Genomic DNA, 26,011 nt, shown 5'->3' on the forward strand with positions numbered 1-26,011 from the left:
CTATGGCGATGACACAACGGGATAGGACCTGTTTATATAGATTTTGCATCCCCACAGCCAGCGGGATGTTTTGATGGTGGCGGTGAGTGAGGTAAGTCGATGGCGACAACTGGCAGGGTAAGCTGATGGTGACGGTTGGTGGGATCCGGGATCACGATAGTCGGGGGGATCCTTCTTTGGCAACGATCAATGGGATACTTGATGGCGCCGCTCGACGAGATTTGGGATGGCGATGGTTGGTGTGATCTATCGATGGAGATGGTTGGTGTGATCCAGGATGGTGATGGTCGGTGGGATATGTCGATGTGGCGATAGTCGGTGGGATATTGGTATAGCCACGACAGGCGGGATACTGACTATGGAAAGAAGTAAAAGAGAGAGGGGGGGTGTGAAGGTGAGTGGGAGAGGGAGTGAGTGGCATGCATTTATGTGGTATGGGACTGATTGTGAGGCCCACGTGCAAGATAGTGAACAAATACAAAAATGGATGTATTGGCCCTAATACCCTAGTGCTAACCATGGATGTGTGTGTGTGTGTGTACATGTTCGTGTTTGGCGGTGACTTGTGGGCTGCAGGATCGTCGGGTGAGATGCCTACCATACTTACTCGCCTAGCCCTGGACTTAATGATTATTGAGGAATGCGGTGTGGGTAGACATCGTGCTGGTGCATAGTGTGTTAAAATCCATGTAGAGTAAGAGTCCAGCTTGTGTTTTACCTTGGACGCTAGAGGCACATTAGCGTTGGGCTTAGTTGTTGCAGCATGGTCCGTTTTCTTGGGGGGAGCGGGTTCTTGTGAGACCTCCCTTGGCATAGACCCTTGCTTTTGTGAGTGGTTTGATACTATCGGAGGTGGTATGATTGCAATTACTTTCACGGGTCTGCCTTTGAAATTAGAGGGAGGTTCTTGTGTAACTCCTCTCATGGGAGGGATCGGTCCTTGCATTGTTGCTCCTTGGCTGCCCTTGGCGATATTTGTGTTGAGTGGAACTATTCATGGTAATAGTGTGTACTCGATACTTTGGAATTGTTCTATTGTGTTCAGTTTGTCAGTAGGTTCTTGTGGTGTTACATCTCAGATCGACACAGGTTTGTGTTCCTACCTTCAAAACCTTCGCAGCTTGTACCCTCGCCTTCAGGATCCAGGCGACCTTCTTGCCTCGGTTGCCCAAGTGTTTGGTGCTGACAGAGCTATTGGGGGGATGTGGTGGTGGATGAGGTGAATTGGAGCTTGAGGCTCGAAGTGCGAGCTCATGGGGTGGTCTTCTTTTTGTAACGGATGGGGCGACTGGGGTCTTTTGTGCTGCTTGGACCTCCCCTGGGTGTCGGGTCCGATTGAAGTGACATTGGGCATAGAGGATAGCCTCTTGTACTTACTATTCACTAATTTCTTGAGTGGAGGATAGTAATGGTGGTGGAGTGGGCAATGGCACTGGTTTACCACACTGCAGCTAGCTCTCTTCTCCCTTTGGGGTTGGACTTTTGTTAGGGTGTTGGAGATAGCTGGGGCTTCCGGTCTGCCCTCTTGTGTAGCTTTGTTGTTGTGGACCGGTGAGGGTGGAACTGAAGGAGCAAGACTTGGTCCACATAGTGGGGTTACTACCGTTTGACCACCATTTGTGAGTGAGGCAATTCGGGTGTGCCAGTCGATCTGACAGTTCACGGTGTAGCACTAGGTTCTTCCCAATATAATCTGTTCATTAAGTTGCTTCTGTGGGGAGAACATAAAAGTGTACATCCACTACCTGGTGAACAACAGTTAGACTTAGATCCACAAAACCCAAGGTTCATATGAGTTGGCCATTTATAGCTCTTACCGAAGCAATAGTGAGGGTTAGGGGTACCTGTAGCTTTTCCCATACCTCATGGGAGATGAAGTTGTGGCTCGCTCTTGGGTCTACGAGTGCTTTGATGCTCATGTGTGGAACTTACATTGAACAAGCAATCTAGCTAGCTCCACTATTAGCTCACCCGTTAGCTCCACCTATTTAGTCGTTGCCTTAAGTAGTGTCATTTGCTTACGCTGTCGGAGCTTAGCGTTACTGGCTCTGGCTTCCTCAATGGCCTGGCATTTCATCCTGGACACCTCGGCATCGAGTTCTTTTTCTCTATGCATGGCTTGAAGGGTGGAGAGAGTGAGTGGTCCATAGTATCTTCTTAATTTGCTCCTGTTAAGATAGCCATCCATTGTGTCCCATCAAGGGTGGCTGTTTGGCATGACCCTTGGGGAGTGATCTTAACCACGTGGTAGGGACCCACACCTCAGTACTTTGGCTTGTGTTTGGTATTATGAACACTGTATAGGAGTGCCAAATCTCCCTCTGCCAAGTCCTTATTCTTGAGGTTGCGGTCAAACCACTTTTTACATCGGGCGTTTTCTACCCACAGGGAGTAGGCTGAATGCAGCTTGTTTCTTCTAACCTTTTGAGATCAATTATGTAATGCATTCTTTGTAAGTCTTTCCTTGACAGTAAGATGAAGATTAGGCACTACATACTCCATGGGCATCATCGCCTCCACCCCGAAGGCTAGGCTAAATCCCGATGGTCGTGGGGATAGCTCTATGGTGATGGTAGTAGGGATAGGTTATCATACTTGACAGTGGGATCACTGTTCATAGAAAACATTTTTCTCAACAAATCACAAAACTTGGGGTGTCAAAATTTGAAGGTTTTTCCCGAGAATTTGCCGATTTTAAAGCTAAAATATAAATAAATTGCCTAAAAATTTGCAGATTTTACAAAATTGAGAAAAAAAATTTTATAGGTGAAAATGAAAATGTTGCAGGTTCATTGTATATAGTTTGCAGGTTTTCTGTGAACACTAGGTGGGATACTCGTATAGCAATGCGCAGTGGGATAATTATAGTGATAGGAGGCGGAGGAAGCAAAATGCAATGATGGATGGAGTAGATGTATCGCGCCGGTCAACGAAGTAAGTCTTGGTACTTTTTCTTGGTGAGATGAGACACAAGTAGTATCCCAACGGGCATAGGGATAAGGTTAAGACAACAAGTGGTAGGATAAGGAGGTTGATGGTATAATCATCAACGTGCCGGTTGGTGGTATAGTTATGGCGACAGGCGTGGGTATCAAAAATAGCGATGGGTGGCGAAGTAAGCGTATCATGACAATCGACAAAATAATGAGATAGCAACAGCCCAATAGGATCGCTCTAAGGCCACGGGTCAATGGCTATTAGGTCAATGGGATAGCTAACTCTGACATGCATTTAATCAAGGCGATGGGTTAGGCCATGGTCAGAGGTTAGGTCGGCGAGATACGCTTATCGCACCAGGTCAACGTGGTTTGACTGATGGGATATGGCTAACGCACCGGTCGGTGGGATAGCTCTATGGCGCTAACTCATGGGGATAGTGGAACACACTGTCACCAATTGATTTTTTGGGATTTTTGGGGGATTTTGACTTTCTTTTCTAGTTTAGTTATGCTAGGGGGTGCTACACTACCTAGTCTACCTTCACAATGAAAAAAACTTGAAAGAAAAACACTTTTTGCGAGCCAAAATGCAAAATTTCTTGAAGGGTGGGTTCTAGAACACAAAACAACTTTAAAACTCAGCAAGAACCATCATTTTTGTTGTTTTTTGATGTGTTTGGACCTCACACACTTCTTAGCAATCTCACAAACTAAGTTCCTATCAACTCAAAACACTTAAAAGCATAAAAAACAAGCTCCAAATGCTCCAAAATGACTTTCCAACAAAAAATGACAGCTTTCCTACTTTTCCGTCCACAACTCACTTCCTCCCTCTCTCTTCTCCTACAACTCCACTAACAAAGCTCCAAGCTAAGCTTGAAGCCTTGTGCAATGGGTAGATTACGAAGAAAGACAAGTGCAATGCAAAATCATACCTTTTCTCCTCGGCAGCGGTGCCAAAAATGTATGGGTCTCGACGGTGACTCACATGTAATGGGGATGTTGAAGAGATGCCGATGGAGCCTCCACTCCAAGATAATCCTTGTAAGAGCAATGCAAGGCATGAGCCATCCGCAAGTGTCACTCAAGTGGCCTCCGGATTGTTGCAATATGTTTCCACGTGAGAAATAGGGAAGGGGGAGAGGGGAGAAGAGAGGGGAGAAGGAAGGGAGAAGGAGAAGGGAAGAGGAGGGTGAAGGGGGATGGAGTGGAAAATACCAGGGCATTGCAATGGAAACAAGAGAACACCCAAAACACTCTCTTGGAAGAGAAGAGGGAGCTTGTATTCAAACTTGTGCAAACAACAATGAAGACGAAAGTCAACACTTTGGTCTTTTATACATGTCACCTTTGGAAGGGAGGGCCAACCCTTTTCCTTTTAGCACTCTCCTTCTCTTTACAACCAAAGCTCTTGGGCCCGTGGGGTGCCAAGGCATATTGCTATTCTTTCCATCTCTCCCTACTAGTGGAAATAGCGCTTGTCTTAACCATATTAGAGCACTTGGGACAAGTCTGGCATTAGGAGGTGTTCCTAGTTGCCCCCCAAATAGCGCTTGTGTTAGCCTCGCACCTCCAAGGCTTAGGTGATTTGGGGCTCAAACTCCCTTAGTGTCCTCATGCCTTAAGTCATTTGGGGTTTGAAGCCTGTGCATTAGGCTCAAAACCTAGAGTGGTGAGGCTTAACTTCCGTGAGATACTTAACAACAACTTGCAGTTTGGAACACACAACCTGTGCACGTTGCCTGGACACTTTGGCCTCAGGATATTTGGGGATCAAACTCCGTGAGTTTGAATTGTACTCCTTCCATGGCTATTTCCATTGATGTAGACCTAAAATGTGCACATTGCCTGTAGTCTTTAGCCTTGGGATATTAGTTGGAACCTACAATCTGTGCACGTTACTTGGAATCCTTGGCCTTGGGATATTTGGGGATAAAACTCCATGAGTTTGAGCTGTACTCCTTCCATGTGCAGGTTGCCTCCTGCAATCATTGGCCTTGGGTCTAGTCTATGGATAGGGAGGCTTTGCCAAATAGGGAACTCTGTGAGCAGGAGAAATGCAAAGAGCAAGAGTTGCTATCAAGGTAATACGCTAGTAGAAAGCCACGGGCTCTTGGAATTCATACGCTTTTTTTTTGCCTCACATCCAATTTGAATAGGCAATCCCCTTGTGGGGGATGAAGAGTTTCCTCATGGGAAGGATCTTCTTTCACCATCCATGGCTCCTCAATCAAAAGAGCCATCTTTTCAATCAAGGCCATCTATAATGCTAGAAGGTCTCGATTTCTTTGGATGTGGAAGTTTCTAAGGCTCACCTCTACAATTTCTTTTTCTAGAACGGCCCTATCTGCTCCTGCACACCTTCCTCATGCTAATATAAAAGGCTTCAAGGCTCACAACAACTGTGCTAACAACAACAACAAGAGCCATCTAGAATTTAAGAAACATGAACTCTTACATGATGTAGACACCAGCTCTAGGAAATAGGCCATGTGGTAGCAAAAGCTTGCAGAAATGAGTGGCCGATGAACGATTTCCAGCATGCAAGGTAGGCTGCTTCTAATCTTTACCAGCATACTGGGGCGCAAAGAATGGTGCCCCCCTCCTAGCAATGATCTTCTAGGAAGTGGAAGATTGTAAGAAAGAAGGCTAGCAACAACGTGTGTGACAAAAAGGAATGATGAATAGGGGACACATTCCAACAGGCTATGAGTTGGTCAGTGCTTCCGTGCGGATTGTTGGATCCACAACCAGTGAAAGGTAGAGGAGTTGTCTGGCCTTCTTTGTTTGTACTTACTGTTCCATCAAAGTAGTAGGCAAAGAGAGAGAGAGAGAGAGAGAGAGAGAGAGAGAGAGAGAGAGAGAGAGAGGAGAGATTGTTGAAGAGAGTGAGAGTAGCGACAAGAGTGTGAGACTGACGATTTTTCATGGAGGCATTATTTTTGGACTCTTTTGATGAAGGGATTTCTACATCATCTGAAGGCAACATTTTATAACATCTTTTTGCTAAGCTCAATTTTTAATACAATATGTAACCTTGGGACTCTATAGTTTTGTGTCCACTACTTAAGCTTGGACTATAGTCCATAAGCATGCTATAATTCACAAACAGTCTTTTCTATATTAACAAAGTAAAAAAAGATTACAAAAGAGAAATCACTAGCCCATGGCTAACACCAACACTCAGTATTGTCTGTGACTTCTGCTAGAAACTCAATAGTCCTCCTAATGTCAATTAATATCTCTTGGATGGCTATAACATCCACCAAAGCCTACAAAAAACTATCATGTTCATAGAATCCCATATATGGCATATGACACAGAGCACCGATAAGTTGCCAAACTACATATGACGCATCCATGTCCCTTCTTTTGTACCCCTAAACTTCCATCTTCTATGATGGCTTAAAGGATAGCTTGAGACTGGTCTAGCTAGTATAAGAGACTTCTCCATACCCTTTGCACTGCTAGTTTTAAGACACTTATAGCTATAAACATGTGATTTGACATACAGCCAAGAAAAATATGACAAAAAATAACATCATACACAATGCATAGGGAATACAAATAAGTGTATATCAATAAACATAGAGGTTGACTCAAAAAGATAACAATGGACACCATAGAAGGAAATCCGATCTCTACTGTATAGGGACCTGATAGTTCAATCTTTATAGCTAATAGAATTTTAGATATCAAAATACATTAGTTTTGCATAAAGTTGGACTGAGAACCCAACAAATGACTCGAGTGATGTTGTTAAGAGTAAAAAATGAATCGAATGATGCTTCTCCCACATTGCATTCAATGGGGAGCAGTAGGCAGTTTGTAAAGGTTGATCGCGTTTTGGACATCCAATCCTACTACTAGAAGTGTAGGCAAAGGTGGAGCTACCAAAATAGGTCAGAGAGGAGGTCCTATCGGAGAAATTTGTGCCCGATGTAGATATCCACGCATGGTCAAAGAATTTTGTAGTCCTATATATGGCGACACAGACCATCCTCTTTAGACCGATCCTGCTATTGAAAGAGCAGGATCATGTGAAGCCAAAGCATGTCAGCAAGGGGAGACAGAGGCAATGAGCTAATCCTCCCTACTTCTGTGATGCATAGGCCTATCAACCGGGTTGGATGTTGGAGGTGCCTCCATTGATGTCCTCTGGGCCGTCAAAAATCTTCATCCATCAACTTCTTCCTCACCCTTATTTTGGTTGGCGGTGACAGCACTAGGGGTAACAATAGCTATTGATATATCTTTGAGATCCTCACTACCCCAACAAGCAAGTGTTAGTAACTTCATCTCGAATGAATCCAACTTGCACCTACCCAATGGCAATAACCCACAAGCCCTTACATAATCAACTAAAGTCACAAACCAACCCAAACCACCTCACCCTCGGTGGCAATAGGTTGATCTATTTTTGTCCCCACATATGAATGTCCATGGTTCTGGCTCAGTGCTTGAACATGTGGGTGAGTGTGGGGTGTGTGTGTTTTTGACACCAACCAAGGTGCCCTATGCCTACCAGTCCAAGGAAATCTACCCACCAGGGATTGGGTGAGGGTCTACCTCCTCCAAAAGATTCATATTTCTACTGCCAGTTCTGGTCATCAATTACCTCCTCCATTAGCACCCTGTCATTGCTTGCACCTCTTCCTGGCAGACCAATAGTGATCTCCCTATTAAAGTGCCATAATTGGGAGGAGGACCTATTAGCTCGGGTGAAAAGAGAGTGAGAAGGCTAGGTTCAAATAACTCTCTTCCTATTTAAGTGTAGTGGAGAGAGAATTAAGAAAACATTCCACAATCTAGCCCTGAACCTTCCAATAACTAGTGTTTTGTGTGAGAGATGGCCTGCCCCAAAACGTTCCAGGCACTATTTTTCTATCTGGCATCCCTTTTTGGATAGGCTTAATGGGACCTAGAGAAGTGATAGGAATCAAGCTACAAGGAGGACATGCTTTGAAACTAGGTATGCGACATGCAGTATGCAAAGAGTGTGAATACTCCTTCATTACATTGATGCAACTGTGAGGCTTATAACATACATTTTTGTGTAGGGCATGGCTAATGCTCGGAGATATATTGACCACCAAATCATGGGCAAGGAATACGGTGCACGTACGGAGCAGTTTTTGTGGCCATATAAGGCTATGGAGAGCAGTAAGCAAATGGTGATAAGAGTGTGCAATCAGGTATATGAATAGTGCAACAGATTGGCCATGTGAGCTATTAAACGCTTGCTATCATGAGTTGATGGGATAGTGGGAGGTTTGGAATATCCGCTGTGAGATGGAGGTTAACGAGTAGGGATGTTTGTAGGTTTTGCTACCCCATGGGCATGTTTTTGGTTGTAAGGTCTTTTTGTGGGCCTGACCACCCATTCAATGTAGGCAGATTGTATTTGTGCATCAAGGGATTGGCACGTTTTTTACACATTGAAATTGTATTTAAACGTGTGGAGTTATCTTTTAATGCATGTTTTTAGTAGATTTACTTCCAAGTCTATGTTACCTTCTGAAACCCCAAATCAACTTTGCATAAACTAAACATCTTGAATGCTCCACAATATTGGACAAAAATTGCTTAGTTTTAGTTATTGTACCGGAAACAACAAGGTAAATGATATTCTTATCATTCAAAAGGCCTCTTCGAAAGAGATATGGTGAATCTGGGGTACAAACCAAGCATAGGGAAAGAGAAATAGGGAATAGAGGGATTATTTAGATATATTAACATGGACAAAATTAGGTCCCAAGGAGTCAATCAATTCCGACAGTATCATCTTGCACGGCTAGAGGAAGACAAACTACAAATTCGATATACAACACCATTGGTTCAGGTATGCAAACATGCATTGCATGTTGACGAGTCACCTGCATGCCAATAATAGTGCATCAAAGGGTGGGCTTCAACGTTCCTTCCATAAGTTCCTTAAGGTTAAATGGTGGCCACATCATTTGCATGTCATTAGGTTACGATTTATGAACTTATCGAATATAGGTGGTTCTTGGGTTAATTTTTATATGCTTTTTCAATGTTGTTATAATGTCCACATGTCACAAGGTTAATGTTTAAACACATATCAAACACAAAGTTAATTATATTATCACCAGGGATAAATTTTTCGCGTTAGTTTCATTAATAAGCGAAAGTTTTATATGGCTTGTGAAAGTTTATATGCTTTTATAAAAATAAGAGCTTAGTATATTCGCCACAATTTGAAACTAAAATTAAAAAAAGAGCTAGGTTTAGCCTTTAAGATTATAAAATTATAAATAAAGTCCATGAAAATTCACCAAAGTTTTATATAATAGATAAATATATTTGAAAAATTTTGCCAACATATTATATATACAATTAAAAATTTTGGCTAGATCTATAGAATCAAGCACCAAAAGAAGACTTGTGCAATCAAGTATAATCTAGTGTTAACATTTAATGTTTGCTAGAATGATAATAATGTGGAGGTTTTATCTATTTGAACATGAAGCCATTTGATATTGCATAAAATGTAAATGCAATGTACTATTGTCGCCAATATATCCGAGATAGTACAAATTGAATTTAGTACTCAATCAATACTTTAACTAGACCAATGTGTAGCCTTATATCCAACGTACATTTGGCTACCTTAAGCCTATGGTAGGCCCATCACCAGCACTATGTCTACCCCTCATCAAGTCATATAATAGGGATATATCTCTTCATGCTTCTATCTTCAACAAGGACATGGAAGCACTACATACATAGGTAAACATAAGCAACAAGTAGATTCTTAGCAAGAAGAATCAAATGATTAAAATGACACAAAATTAAAGAATGAAATTTTCTATAATGGCCTGTAGAAGGTGTCTTGTTAGATATTTTAAGTATATTTTTAGTCACATTTTTTATGATTGCAAAAAGTAGGTAAAAATTGAACTAAATTAATTAATAGAGCTAGAGTAGTTAATATGCAGTAAGTTATGTATTTAGTTGTGTGTGTGTGTGTGTGTGTATGTGTCTAAAAATCTAACTTTAATTTCATGATCTACTTCTATACATTTATATATTTAGAAATTTATTACAATGCAAAGAACTGGCCAGTCAACAGAGGCCTTAAATATAAATCTACCCCTCAAGCATTCTCATACATTTAGTACACTTAAGCCATCTATCCAGTCTCACAATCACTATAATGGAAGATTCTACATATTTATGACAAGAAATAAGAAGAAATGAACTAAACTAAAATGCCACATGTAAATACTTAAATATATGTATCAATGTATGGGGGGACATACTCTCTTTCTACTTTTACACACACACTTCCCATTCTTTTTTATTATTTTCACACACACACACTTCCTATTCACACACACACACATTCCCCCCCCCCTCACACACACACACACACTCTCTCTCTCTCTCTCTTATTTTTATTATCCTTTAATAGCTTTTAAATTCTCTTTAATTTTTCTTTTAATTTTTTACTTTTTCCTTTTAAATATTCTTTGGAAAAAACTATTATTCCATTCCCTTTTTCTTTTTCTCCACCCCCCCTTTTTTTGTTTCTATTTTGTTACTCCGGTTATGTCCTATTCTACTCTCTCTCTATATATATATTTATTTACTCCTAATTCTTATGTTCTTTTCCACCTAATTAACTATTATATATTATAAAATCCTAATTCCCTAACACATCGAATCTGGCTCTAATCTCACACATATTCACACACATTCCCCCCCCCCCTCTCGTTGCCCCCAAATGCATCCCCTCCTCTTGTGCTTCCTTCCTCATGCTCTAGAGGATTCTTGTATCTTTTGAATAAAATGATTTTTTGAATTATGTACATGTTCTATTTTATGCTCAACTAATAAAGACATAATTTTTTAAACAGGTACTTATCATGGGAAGAAAGAAGAAAGTTCAAGCTCTGGAGAAAAATACAAAAATGACATCTTTCTTATTACCTTCTACATCATTGGGCACCAATATAAACATGTTTACAACATCAAGTACACCAGAGAATTTACTCTCAAGTTCATCATCCATGAATCATGAAGAAATTTATGGGACTTTTAAACATGCTTTGGGCACAATGCATCATGCTCGAAATCAATGTTCTAGATCACTGCTTAACGATGATAGTTTTAACAGGGATTTGAGTTTTCAAGTCTTGGAAACAGGGAAGACAGGATCACAAAACTGTAATCAAGGGAATGCAATTGGAATTGAAAATTCATCAGCTGGCACATCATTGACAAATAATGAGGTAGTGGATTTAACTGGATTGGAAAGTGGAAAAATGCCAGAAACAGTATCATCAATGTCAACACCAACTGAAGAAGCCATTGAGAATGCATCGCAAAATTGCAACTCTTCAAGTAAGCAGAAGAGAAAGAGAGCTTGGGATACTCATAGGAATTTTCAAGTAGATTGGGTAGCCAAATATCCTTGGTTAGACATAGAACAAGTGGACACTGGGGATGCACCAAAGTGGGCCATTTGTAGAATATGCACATGGGCAAGGAAAAAGGAGGCATGGTTACAATTGAAGAGTGATACAATTGAGAAGCATTGTGGGAAGGTTTACAAGACTATAGAAGGTTAAGTAATGAAAAGAAAGTGATTAAAGAATGGGACAAGGAAAATAACCGCCACTTAAAAAATGAGATTGAGTACAATAAGTTCTTGCTTGCACAAGAGTCTAGTAGAAATAAAAGTGAAGGATCATTGAAAAAGCATTGGGAATGTATCGACGATCAGGTTGATAGAGAAAAGATAGTACAATTCTCAACTACCATGCAAATATTGAAGCAAGGCCACTCACTGATAGACTTCTCGGGTTACCAATCATATCTTCAATTTTTGGATGTTCCTAATTTGGCAAGCATGCATTGGTCAAGGAGTAGCACAACATGTTGAGATATCAAGCTCTATCCCCGACATATCTCCTGGATGACTATCATTTATGTCACCGCCTATGTTAGTTGTACTTGTGGTGTAGTTAGACTACCACGTATGTTTTGGTTTGGGTTCACATATGAACCATGTATTCTAGGTTTTGACATATAGGGTATTTCCCTCTTCTATTGTATTGTTGTTGTGTGCAAAAGTGAAGAAAGGCTTCACCCTCCAACCTTGTGTCCTCTCTCGCTTGTGTGTTGTGAAGAAAGGTGAACTTGAGTCTCCTATCTCTCTCCCTCTTTCTTTACATGGTATCAGAGCCTTGTTCGTGGTAAGGAGCTCAAGAAAGAAAGCCAAGTTTGTGGTGTCCTGGTAAGAGGACCAGTGTTGCTTTCCTACTTCGAGTTTGGGAGCAAATCTTTGCAGGTAGCACAGCCAGAAGTGCAGGAGTGCACTGCTTCAGATTGAGAGGCCCTTCGCGGTGTGGCGAGAGCGCAGTATATGCTGCGGGAAAGGGCAAAGCCCTTGGTGACTTTATTTTTTTGATTTGAGGCCGTTTCGGGGCCCGTTTTGAAGGCGGAAGTTCTTCGCAGGCACTCAGAAAAAGGCCCTGTTTTTGCTGTGCGACGACCGCGCGGCTAGTCGGTGGAAAGGTGCCACAGAAATTGCATCGTATGCCTATGTGCAGAGATTTTGGGAGTTGCAGATTCATGCCTGTTGCCTGTTGATGCAAAATTGTCACGAGGAAGTGACTGTGTGGTGAAATACCACTTTCGTCAGTGTTGCAGATCTGCCCCTGTGAGGCTTTTCGCAGAAGTTTTGCTATTTGCCCTTCTGAGGCATTTGCTGTGTTTACAGGTTGCTGTTGCAATTCGTGATTTGTAAAATGTCTGAGAATCTGTCTACCATTGTCAGTGAGAAGCTTGACAAGAACAACTTCCAAGCATGGAAGTTCAGGATGACAAACTTCTTTATGGGAAAGGGAGTTTGGGATTACATCAGTGGTGAAACTGCAGAACCAGTTTTGGGTGCTGCTCCCACTCCTGCTGAATTGAAGGCCTTTAAAGAATGGCATGAAAAAGCCAGAAAATGCCTGTATTGGCTGTCCGTTAGCATTTCAGATTCTATGATTGTGCATATACAGGATCTAGAGACGCCTAAGGAGGCATGGGATACATTGGTGAAGCTGTATAGCACAAATACCAAAGCACGAAAGATGCAGCTAAAGCAGGAGTTGCACAATGTGCAAAGGAAAAATCTGAATATAAATGAGTATTCCTTGAAGGTGAAAGGCCTTGCAGATTCTCTTGCCTCCATTGGAGCACCTGTTGATGATGAGGACTTAGTGTCCGTGACCTTGAATGGTCTTGGGAAAGATTATGCACAATTTCGGACATCCATTGGAGTCCGTGAAACATTTCCTGATTTTCAGGAACTTATTGCTCTCTTGCTGAGTGAAGAGCAAAGGAATGGTGGTTCAGCCACCTCAACTTCTCAAGAGACTGCTTTCTACTCGAATACAGGTAGAGGCAGGGGTAGAGGAAGAGGCCGTTCTGGTGGCCGTGCAGGAAATCAGAACCAACAGCAACAACAGGAAAACCAGTCCTATGGAGGAGGACGTGGTAGTTCTAGAGGCAGGGGGAGCCAAAGAGGCCGTGGTTCATGGCAAAGGAACCAGCAAGTAAATAGCAGCACAGAATGCTATTATTGTGGAAAGCCTGGACACAAGGAGAATACATGCTATAAAAAGCAGAATGACATCAAAAGTGGAAAGTTGCAGCAAAGCAACTATGCATCATCAAGTGGGCATGGTGACGACAGAAATGAGCACCTTTTTGTGATGCAGCATATGGTTAACTCCATGTCAGGAGATGCTGCAGCTTGCAATGATGTTTGGTATGTTGATTCAGGTGCCTCTAACCACATGACCAGTCATGGTGAGTGGTTTCATGATGTCAGAAATTTGGATAAGCCAGGTTATGTTGAAACAGGTGATGATACTGCGCACCCAATTACGCAGGTTGGTAAAGGGCCATTGGCTATGCAAGATGGCAAAACAAAGTACTTGGCAGATGTACTTCATGTTCCAAAAATCACTAAGAACCTGGTTTCAGTTGGCCAGATGGTTGAGCAAGGTCTGCAGGTTAGATTTAACCCTGATGGATGCTTCGTTGAGGACTTGAAAAATAAGTGCCGCTTGGTTGCGAAAGGCAACAAAAATGGCAGAATGTTCACCTTGGATGTTGATATGCCTGAGGTGAAAGCTGCTATGTTTGCGCATGGGAGAGGTGTCATTGCAGATATTGAGATATGGCACAAGCGCATTGGGCACGTGAATATACAAAGGCTGAAATCTATGCAAACGAAAAACATTGTTGCAGGTTTGCCTAAATTCAGAGTTGAGGGAATGCAAAAGGTATGTGAAGCATGCCAAATGGGTAAGCAGGCCAGACATGCATTTCCCAAAAATGCTAAGGTGAGCGGAAGACCTTTGGAAGTGATCCATTCAGATGTTTGGACAACCAAAGCTGCTTCTATTGGTGGATGCCATTATTATGTGACGTTTATTGATGACTACACTAGGAAGGTGTGGATTTATTTTATGAAGCACAAAAGTGAAGTGTTCAGCCATTTCAAGGTTTTTAAGGCCATGGTTGAAAGAGAGAAAGGTGTGCATATTAAAGTGCTAAGATCTGATGGAGGGGGAGAGTACTTTTCAGAAGAATTTTGTGAATATCTGAAAGAACAGGGAATTCAAAGGAAGTACTCATGCAGGTCTACCCCTCAGCAGAATGGGGTTGCAGAAAGGAAGAACAGGCATATTGCAGAAGTAGGACGGGCGATCCTAAATGAGAAAAACATGCCTGATTATTTTTGGGCTGAAGCAGTAGCAACTGCTGTTTATATTATGAACAGAACTCCCACTGCAGCTGTCCATGGCATGACGCCTGAAGAAATGTATACAGGCCAAAAACCAGATATTTCTCACTTGAAGGTATTTGGTTGCATAGCGTATGTTCATGTTCCTGATGAGAAGAGAACCAAGCTGGATCCAAAGGCAGAAAAATGCATCTTTATTGGATATGCTCAGCACCAGAAAGGGTATCGCTGTTATAACCCTTCCACTCGCAAAATGCAAGTGAGCAGAGATGTTGTTTTTGATGAAATGAGCAGCTGGTATGCACCAACTGTTATGGTAGGAGATGCAGATGCAGGAAATGGGAATGCTGCAATAAATGCTGAGCAGCAATCTCAAGGACCCAGAGAGTCCTCTACTAGTGGATCTAATGCATGGACAGGGAGATTGAGATCTAGTGAATCGTCACATGGCAGTCCTGATAGTGTTGTGCAGGTATCACATAAGGGAAAAGAAAAAGTGGACCATACTCCAGTGTTTGATGTGTCTGCTGGTAGCTCTCATGTTGATGGAGAGTCAAGCGGCTCTGAAATGAGCCTTGATGAGGAACTTGGGATTCCTTCTGTTGTTACACCTGGTGCAAGGAAAAGCAGGCATGATTTAAAGACTCCTGCAACTGATCCAGTTGTACGGAGGTCCACTCGTATTAAGTATCCAGTTGACAGGCTGAGATATGATGGGTATACAGCACATCACTATGCTTATATGGTCAAGGTTCTAGAGGAGCCAGAGCCCACATGTTTTGAGGATGCAGCAGGGCATAAAAATTGGGAAGCAGCTATGGATGAAGAGATGGCTGCCTTGGATGCAAACCACACTTGGGATTTGATGCCTTTGCCTCATGATAAGAAGGCTATTGGCTGCAAGTGGGTTTACAAAGTAAAGCACAATGCTGATGGGTCTGTTAGCAGGTACAAGGCAAGATTGGTTGCCAAAGGTTTTGCACAGACATATGGAATTGACTATGAGGAAACTTTCAGCCCAGTTGCAAGGATGGCAACCGTGAGAGCAGTAATTGCTATGGCTGCTGCAAAGGGATGGTCTTTGCATCAGATGGATGTGAAAAATGCCTTCTTGCATGGTGATTTGCAGGAAGAGGTTTATATGATGCAGCCAGAAGGTTATGAGGATAAGTCACACCCCGATTTTGTATGCGCAAAGCCTTGTATGGCTTAAAACAGGCGCCGAGGGCATGGTCAGACAAGATAGGGCAATATCTTGTCACTATTGGATTTCAGATTTCCAATTCAGATTTTTCACTTTATGTGAAAAGGACAAACAGAGGGATTGTGCTTATAGTCATCTATGTTGATGACTTGATTATTACAGGTGATAGTGATGCAGACATTAATGAAGTGAAGCTGCTGTTGAAGCATAAATTTGAGATGAAGGATTTGGGAGAGCTGCGTTACTTCTTGGGCATTGAGGTTATTAGATCCCCGAGTGGGATATGGCTGTTGCAAAGGCAATACGGTTTGGACATGCTGTCCAAATATGGGATGACAGGCTGTAAGCCTATCTCTGTTCCATTGGAGCAGAATGTGAAGCTCAATGCAGAGTCAGGTGAGCTTCTTGAAGATATTACTATGTACAGGCGCATAGTAGGTAGCTTGATTTACATGACTATAACCAGACCAGATTTGAGCTATGCTGTGGGGCTGGTGAGTCAGTTTATGCAGGCACCGAGGAAGCCACATTTGGATGCGGCTAGGCGCATACTGCGGTATGTGAAGTCCACATTGCATTATGGACTGTTTTATGAAGCTGGGTGTGCATTACAGGTACATGGATACACAGATGCTGACTGGGCTGGTAGTGTCTCAGACAGGAGATCTACTAGTGGTTTTATGTTTTCCCTTGGGAGTGGTGCCATCAGTTGGAGCAGCAAGAAGCAGCCAACAGTTGCCTTGTCGAGCACAGAGGCAGAGTACAGGGGTGCAGCAATGGCTGCATGTGAGGTAGCTTGGTTACGGAAGCTACTTGCAGATATGGGACAGTCAGTTCATGCAGCAGTTGTCATTCATTGTGACAACATTAGCAGCATCATGCTTGCTAATAACCCAGTTTATCATGCTAGAACGAAGCACATTGAGGTGCATTATCACTTTGTGAGAGAGAAGATTCTAGCTGGTGAGATTGATCTTGTCTATGTCAGCACTGAGGAGCAGGTGGCTGATATTTTTACGAAGGCATTGGGTACCGAGAAGCTTCGCAGATTTAGGAGCTTGCTTGGTGTATGTGAGATGGATTTGAGCTTGAGGGGGAGTGTTGAGATATCAAGCTCTATCCCCGACATATCTCCTGGATGACTATCATTTATGTCACCGCCTATGTTAGTTGTACTTGTGGTGTAGTTAGACTACCACGTATGTTTTGGTTTGGGTTCACATATGAACCATGTATTCTAGGTTTTGACATATAGGGTATTTCCCTCTTCTATTGTATTGTTGTTGTGTGCAAAAGTGAAGAAAGGCTTCACCCTCCAACCTTGTGTCCTCATTAAATCATGCCTGCTTTTCCTTGCACCAGGTGTAACAACAGAAGGAATCCCAAGTTCCTCATCAAGGCTCATTTCAGAGCCGCTTGACTCTCCATCAACATGAGAGCTACCAGCAGACACATCAAACACTGGAGTATGGTCCACTTTTTCTTTTCCCTTATGTGATACCTGCACAACACTATCAGGACTGCCATGTGACGATTCACTAGATCTCAATCTCCCTGTCCATGCATTAGATCCACTAGTAGAGGACTCTCTGGGTCCTTGAGATTGTTGCTCAGCATTTATTGCAGCATTCCCTTTTCCTGCATCTGCATCTCCTACCATAACAGTTGGTGCATACCAGCTGCTCATTTCATCAAAAACAACATCTCTGCTCACTTGCATTTTGCGAGTGGAAGGGTTATAACAGCGATACCCTTTCTGGTGCTGAGCATATCCAATAAAGATGCATTTTTCTGCCTTTGGATCCAGCTTGGTTCTCTTCTCATCAGGAACATGAACATACGCTATGCAACCAAATACCTTCAAGTGAGAAATATCTGGTTTTTGGCCTGTATACATTTCTTCAGGCGTCATGCCATGGACAGCTGCAGTGGGAGTTCTGTTCATAATATAAACAGCAGTTGCTACTGCTTCAGCCCAAAAATAATCAGGCATGTTTTTCTCATTTAGGATCGCCCGTCCTACTTCTGCAATATGCCTGTTCTTCCTTTCTGCAACCCCATTCTGCTGAGGGGTAGACCTGCATGAGTACTTCCTTTGAATTCCCTGTTCTTTCAGATATTCACAAAATTCTTCTGAAAAGTACTCTCCCCCTCCATCAGATCTTAGCACTTTAATATGCACACCTTTCTCTCTTTCAACCATGGCCTTAAAAACCTTGAAATGGCTGAACACTTCACTTTTGTGCTTCATAAAATAAATCCACACCTTCCTAGTGTAGTCATCAATAAACGTCACATAATAATGGCATCCACCAATAGAAGCAGCTTTGGTTGTCCAAACATCTGAATGGATCACTTCCAAAGGTCTTCCGCTCACCTTAGCATTTTTGGGAAATGCATGTCTGGCCTGCTTACCCATTTGGCATGCTTCACATACCTTTTGCATTCCCTCAACTCTGAATTTAGGCAAACCTGCAACAATGTTTTTCGTTTGCATAGATTTCAGCCTTTGTATATTCACGTGCCCAATGCGCTTGTGCCATATCTCAATATCTGCAATGACACCTCTCCCATGCGCAAACATAGCAGCTTTCACCTCAGGCATATCAACATCCAAGGTGAACATTCTGCCATTTTTGTTGCCTTTCGCAACCAAGCGGCACTTATTTTTCAAGTCCTCAACGAAGCATCCATCAGGGTTAAATCTAACCTGCAGACCTTGCTCAACCATCTGGCCAACTGAAACCAGGTTCTTAGTGATTTTTGGAACATGAAGTACATCTGCCAAGTACTTTGTTTTGCCATCTTGCATAGCCAATGGCACTTTACCAACCTGCGTAATTGGGTGCGCAGTATCATCACCTGTTTCAACATAACCTGGCTTATCCAAATTTCTGACATCATGAAACCACTCACCATGACTGGTCATGTGGTTAGAGGCACCTGAATCAACATACCAAACATCATTGCAAGCTGCAGCATCTCCTGACATGGAGTTAACCATATGCTGCATCACAAAAAGGTGCTCATTTCTGTCGTCACCATGCCCACTTGATGATGCATAGTTGCTTTGCTGCAACTTTCCACTTTTGATGTCATTCTGCTTTTTATAGCATGTATTCTCCTTGTGTCCAGGCTTTCCACAATAATAGCATTCTGTGCTGCTATTTACTTGCTGGTTCCTTTGCCATGAACCACGGCCTCTTTGGCTCCCCCTGCCTCTAGAACTACCACGTCCTCCTCCATAGGACTGGTTTTCCTGTTGTTGCTGTTGGTTCTGATTTCCTGCACGGCCACCAGAACGGCCTCTTCCTCTACCCCTGCCTCTACCTGTATTCGAGTAGAAAGCAGTCTCTTGAGAAGTTGAGGTGGCTGAACCACCATTCCTTTGCTCTTCACTCAGCAAGAGAGCAATAAGTTCCTGAAAATCAGGAAATGTTTCACGGACTCCAATGGATGTCCGAAATTGTGCATAATCTTTCCCAAGACCATTCAAGGTCACGGACACTAAGTCCTCATCATCAACAGGTGCTCCAATGGAGGCAAGAGAATCTGCAAGGCCTTTCACCTTCAAGGAATACTCATTTATATTCAGATTTTTCCTTTGCACATTGTGCAACTCCTGCTTTAGCTGCATCTTTCGTGCTTTGGTATTTGTGCTATACAGCTTCACCAATGTATCCCATGCCTCCTTAGGCGTCTCTAGATCCTGTATATGCACAATCATAGAATCTGAAATGCTAACGGACAGCCAATACAGGCATTTTCTGGCTTTTTCATGCCATTCTTTAAAGGCCTTCAATTCAGCAGGAGTGGGAGCAGCACCCAAAACTGGTTCTGCAGTTTCACCACTGATGTAATCCCAAACTCCCTTTCCCATAAAGAAGTTTGTCATCCTGAACTTCCATGCTTGGAAGTTGTTCTTGTCAAGCTTCTCACTGACAATGGTAGACAGATTCTCAGACATTTTACAAATCACGAATTGCAACAGCAACCTGTAAACACAGCAAATGCCTCAGAAGGGCAAATAGCAAAACTTCTGCGAAAAGCCTCACAGGGGCAGATCTGCAACACTGACGAAAGTGGTATTTCACCACACAGTCACTTCCTCGTGACAATTTTGCATCAACAGGCAACAGGCATGAATCTGCAACTCCCAAAATCTCTGCACATAGGCATACGATGCAATTTCTGTGGCACCTTTCCACCGACTAGCCGCGCGGTCGTCGCACAGCAAAAACAGGGCCTTTTTCTGAGTGCCTGCGAAGAACTTCCGCCTTCAAAACGGGCCCCGAAACGGCCTCAAATCAAAAAAATAAAGTCACCAAGGGCTTTGCCCTTTCCCGCAGCATATACTGCGCTCTCGCCACACCGCGAAGGGCCTCTCAATCTGAAGCAGTGCACTCCTGCACTTCTGGCTGTGCTACCTGCAAAGATTTGCTCCCAAACTCGAAGTAGGAAAGCAACACTGGTCCTCTTACCAGGACACCACAAACTTGGCTTTCTTTCTTGAGCTCCTTACCACGAACAAGGCTCTGATACCATGTAAAGAAAGAGGGAGAGAGATAGGAGACTCAAGTTCACCTTTCTTCACAACACACAAGCGAGAGAGGACACAAGGTTGGAGGGTGAAGCCTTTCTTCACTTTTGCACACAACAACAATACAATAGAAGAGGGAAATACCCTATATGTCAAAACCTAGAATACATGGTTCATATGTGAACCCAAACCAAAACATACGTGGTAGTCTAACTACACCACAAGTACAACTAACATAGGCGGTGACATAAATGATAGTCATCCAGGAGATATGTCGGGGATAGAGCTTGATATCTCAACACATTCATCATTTGCAAGATTGAGGTGCAAATCATATTAAACATTTCTAGATCTTCATTGAGATCCGATGCCATGCAATTGTTTTCACACACAACGAGCTCTTTTACAAAATCATGTTTGTTAGCTAATGCTAATTTTGATCAATGAGTATATGCAATGGCCAATGAGTGATTTGATGCTTTCTTTTATTTGAAGAAAACCTTACCTTTGGGTGATTCGAGAGTCAAATATCTCGAGACGAGGATTGCATTTCTATTGTCTACATAGCAAATAATACTTCTCTCTCTCTCTCTCTCTCTCTCTCTCTCTCTCTCTCTCTATGTGTGCACATGCATGTGCACATGCACACAATGACATCAACCTATATACAGAGGATGAGCAAGTCATAGGATCTTCATGTAAAGGTACATGCAACAAATAAATGGCTCAATGAGAGGCCAAATTTTCATTTCATGGCACTATGACACCTGTCTAAACAAGATATGGAGTACAAAGTGACATTAGCAATGAAAGTGCAGAACAAGGTTTTGCTAGCAATAAAAGAAGAGAAGCAAGCAAAACATTGAATGAAACACTAGAAAAACCATATAGTGCCATCCTTTCAATGAATTATATTGCAATATTGTTCACGAAAGTAGCCATACCAAGCCAATATAGCAAAGAGCTAGCAAACAAAAAAAATCTAAAGATAATATGCAAAGTTAAGCTAAAGCTAGTGCCATAGTGCCACTCGTTGAAAATCAATATTTCCAATGAAGTAGATCATAATGTTACTCAACAAAGTAGCAAATACTTGAGACACATGAAGAAGCAAGCCAATACATAAAAGAGCTAGCAGACAAACATAATCTAAAAACTTGATCTAAACTTAGAACTAACTAACCACACAATCTAAAACTTCATCTAAACATAGAACTAACTAAACATACAATCTTAAAACTTTGACCTATACTATCACATAAAATTAAACTAACATATAATTAAAATTTGGTGTAAATATACAACTAAGTAAATAAGATCTAGATGTAGAACTGACTAAACATACATCTAATGAGCTAACATAGAACAAATATGTAACATAGAACAACCATTGATCTAACTTATCTAACTTGCCTAACAAATATACAAATAATTAAGTTAGATCTAGATGTAGAACTGACTAATCATAGATCTAATGAGCTAACATAGAACAAATTTGTAACAAAGAACTACCATTGATCTAACTTGCCTAGACAAATGAGAGGGCTACCAATATAAAATTAAAGCAAAACTAATGGAGGTGGTGGCAAAGGTTCCATCTTAGGGGCTAGCAAATCTAAGAAGAGAAGAGGCTTGTTAGCCAGTTTCTAATAGCCTCCATAATTGAGTTTTATCAAGCAAATGAGCTTGACAAATGATTTTGAATAGTATGTGACATTGATAATTGATGTTGTATCATATTTTAGCAAGTGGCTGACGATGACAATGATCAAAAACAAGAATAAGATCTACAAGCCATAAATATAGTATGCAAAGCTAAGTGAAAGATTGTGGAGACCAAACTACATTGAGGAAAGATTATGAGAGACAAACCATGCCATAATGCAATAACTGCAATTAACGTAAACATAGAACTAAAAAATAATCTAAGAAGAGAAGTGGCTTGTCATAGCCTCCATAATTGAGCTTTATCGAGCAAAGAGGCACCTTGACAAGTGATTCTAAACACTATGTGAGTTGATGATCAATGCTATGTCATCGTCTAGCAAATGGTGAAGAATAAGATCTACAAGCTATAAAGATGGCATGCAAAACTAAGCAAAAGTTGAGAAGAGGTCATGATACACAAACCATATTGATCCATACTAACACAAAACTTAGAACTAATGTAGAACAAAAACTTAATCTAAAGGTAGAATTAATTAAACATAGATCTAACAAGCTCACATAGAGGAAATATCTACCATAGAACTACTGTTGACCTACATTAACACAAAAATTAGAACTACCATAGAATTAAAATTGATATAAATAAAGAGCTAACTAAACTTGATCTAACGAGCTAATGTAGAACAGATATCTAACATAGCCTACCTAAACAAACAAGAGGGAAACTGATATGAATTCAAAGCAAAATGAATAAAGGTGGTGGCATAGATGCCATCTTAGGCACTAGCAAATCGAAGACAAGAAGCAACTTGTTAGTAGGGAGCTTGTCATACCTCCACAACTTAGCTTTCTCAAAAAGAAAAGGGATGTAACAAATGATTCTGAATAATATAGATGGTTGGTGATATATCATAGTTGCCTAAGGCAATGGATGATATTTTACCTTCACCTCAATGTCCAAGTGTCATTAGCTCTAGTTCTAAAAAGCTCATGAAACAATGGCTTAAGATTTTGGGAAACTACCCAAGAGCCAATTGGCTTAAATGGGCCAATTGACTACAATTCAAACTTGGTCTTCATTAGCACTAGCAAAGGCCTTCGCAATGTCAAAAGTGGGAATGTACTCTACTCTTTTCTTTAGGCCAATGTATTTCAATGGGAGCTTAAAGGGATGCATTCCTTCAAATATGACCTTACTACTCAAATACCCCTGGAACTGCAAAAATCTTCTTGGCTCAAAGATCTAGCACAGTGGGGCACTACTCAGCACCAGTGTTGACTTAAGACAACCCAAGGTATAGGAGGGAGCTTGAATACTTTTGCAAACAGCCATTTGTTGAGGCATGCATATCAATTGTTGGTGGAGAGGCTATGTTATATTGCGTTATATACCTTGAGCAGCTTCTCTACTACCTAAGCATCCCAACCCTCTTGCTAGGGTAGATTCACATATGCATATAGGTCATTTCTCTTCAGCATCTATTTAGTAGTCTTTAGCTATTTAATCAATTTGGGAGCCAACATAATTGGAGTTATCCTATGACACTTGATGGGACATTCCTCACATTCAGGAATCAGAAGAAGGAGGGTGATGTGGCCACATCCATAGCTAGGGTGGATACAACAGAAATGTGGTGGACACAAAGGGTGATGGATGATTGTAGACAAGGACAAGGGCACAAAGAGCTTAAACAATTGAAAAACACATTATGAAGTATTACACAAAAGACTTTGAGATGCTCTTTGAAATTCTAGGCAACAACTTTGGCAGAGATGCACTATTCTAATTATTGCTACATGTGACACCTCAACTAGAGAAATCTATGTGTCCATCCCATGGTCACTCTTAGTTTAGTCACTATTAAGGGACCCTTGACCACTTGGTATTTCTCCATCTAATTTTGGACTACACATTATGACCAAACAAGTCAATGCCTGATATGGTTTTACTAGCTCTCATTAAATGACTTAATAATTACTTGATCCTACAAATTTGCTAGCTAAACCATAACATTATTGTAACACCCAAGGTGCAGATTGGGTGTTGCAACAGCAATGGGTTGCACTCCATGCTGCTACAACACCCCATCTGCACCTTGGTGACACAATTGACACCAATCAAACTATAGTTTCAAACCTTCAATGCCAACTACTTACATTTATCTTTGGGGAGATGCTCTGGAAGGTCCCTTGTGATAGATAGTGTAGCATCTCATCATATTGATTTCTATGAAATCCACAGCAACCAAATGAGCATCTTGTAGATCATTAGTGACTCCTTTGACTTCACATGAAAGTTGTAATTGAGACAAAGATTTTTCCCCTTCATGTGATTTTCTTGGTTTGTGAATAGTTCTAAAACTGAACTCCTACGCCATCTTTATTTTTATATATATTTTTTAAACATCAGCCATCTAACCAAACTTCCTTGGATCAGTGCTTTATTAGTTAATTAAAGGATATAATGATTAACATAGAAGATGAATGGATTTTTGAGAAAATAATTGAAAAATTTTTGCGCCATGTACACCAACCAAGACCATGCTTGGTCTGCCATGCTTGGTCTGATGGGATATCTCAAGGTGTATGCCCCAGGCACACCTTGGGTTCTATGTGTGTGTGCTAGAGGCACAGTTAGGTGCCCATAAGCACTGTTAGGTGGTGGTAGATGCCACATAGGATGATTAAGAGATTCTAGGAGTTGATTGAGGAGATGATTGTGGAGCTTGGTGGCTCATGTAGAGGTGCCTACATATGGACCTCACCCTTCTTCATTCTAATGCAATTCTCTCATTTTGTGTTCAGCTTCATGCTTTCCTTTCACTTCTTCAACATGGTATCAGAGCACTATGATGCTCCTTGAGCCCATTTATGCCATGTCATCATCATCTTCTTCTTCATCTTCTTCTTCTTCACCTTCACCATTTCTTCCCAAAACTTGTGAGAGCTTGTTCTCCCTCATCGTTTCACCATTCTCCAAGTCCTTCTAGTTAGATAAACCCTTGGAATGGGCGACCTTCCACGTGTAAGGAATTGGAAAATAATTTTCGCTGCTGGTCACCACTCCCCAAATTTCATCGAAGCTCTCTGTCATGTATTCTCCTTCTCTGCTCCACCTCTTTCTAATTCCTTTTAGGGAAAGCTTTTCCATAGAGTTTGTACTCTCTTGTGTTCAAGTTTGAGCATCAATGGGTGTATATTTGAGGAAAACAGAGCCAAGAACCAATCGACATTGACGACGTTCCAACCAGTAACACTGCACGACATTACGTCTGACCTTTGCACCAGAAATTTGCCTATATGTGAGCTTTCATTTGAGCCAGAAAGCCCTGTTTTCTTTGCTCTAGAGAAGGAGATCTAAGCCCTCCAAGATCAAGCCTCTATTTTGGACAGTTTTGACAATGTCGTGAGTTTGGTGCTACATTAGCATTTCTGATGTTTTAAAGTGTTAAATAGCATCAATACAATTGTGGCTACAACTTTCCTTTAGGTTTCTATACCTGGATTTGCTTGGAATACTTTCATTTAGCCACCTCTATGAAGCATGCAAGTTGAAGCTTTTCAACTCTTTCTAGCCTTGTAAGAGAGTAGACACTGCCCATTTTGGCTACCTTCTTGAATATTGATAAGTTCAATGGTAAAGGCTTTCACACAAGGCAGATGAAAGTCAAGTTTGCATTGATGAGAGAAAACCTCTGGGGGCTTGTCAAACCTGCTTCAACTTCTTCTTCAACAACCTCTAATGCTGGAGAATCCTCAGCTCCTACATGCCTGGCATGAGATCCTGCTAGAGAGGAGAAAGCCTATGGCATTATTGCTCTTGGCTTAGGAGATGACTATATTCATCACATTTCTGATTTGGAGTCTCCTTCTAAATATTGGCAGAA

The sequence above is a fragment of the Dipteris shenzhenensis genome, chromosome 19, assembly GCF_047967505.1.
Source record: "Dipteris shenzhenensis isolate YYH24624 ecotype China chromosome 19, Dip_SZ_1.0, whole genome shotgun sequence".
NCBI lineage: Eukaryota > Viridiplantae > Streptophyta > Polypodiopsida > Gleicheniales > Dipteridaceae > Dipteris > Dipteris shenzhenensis.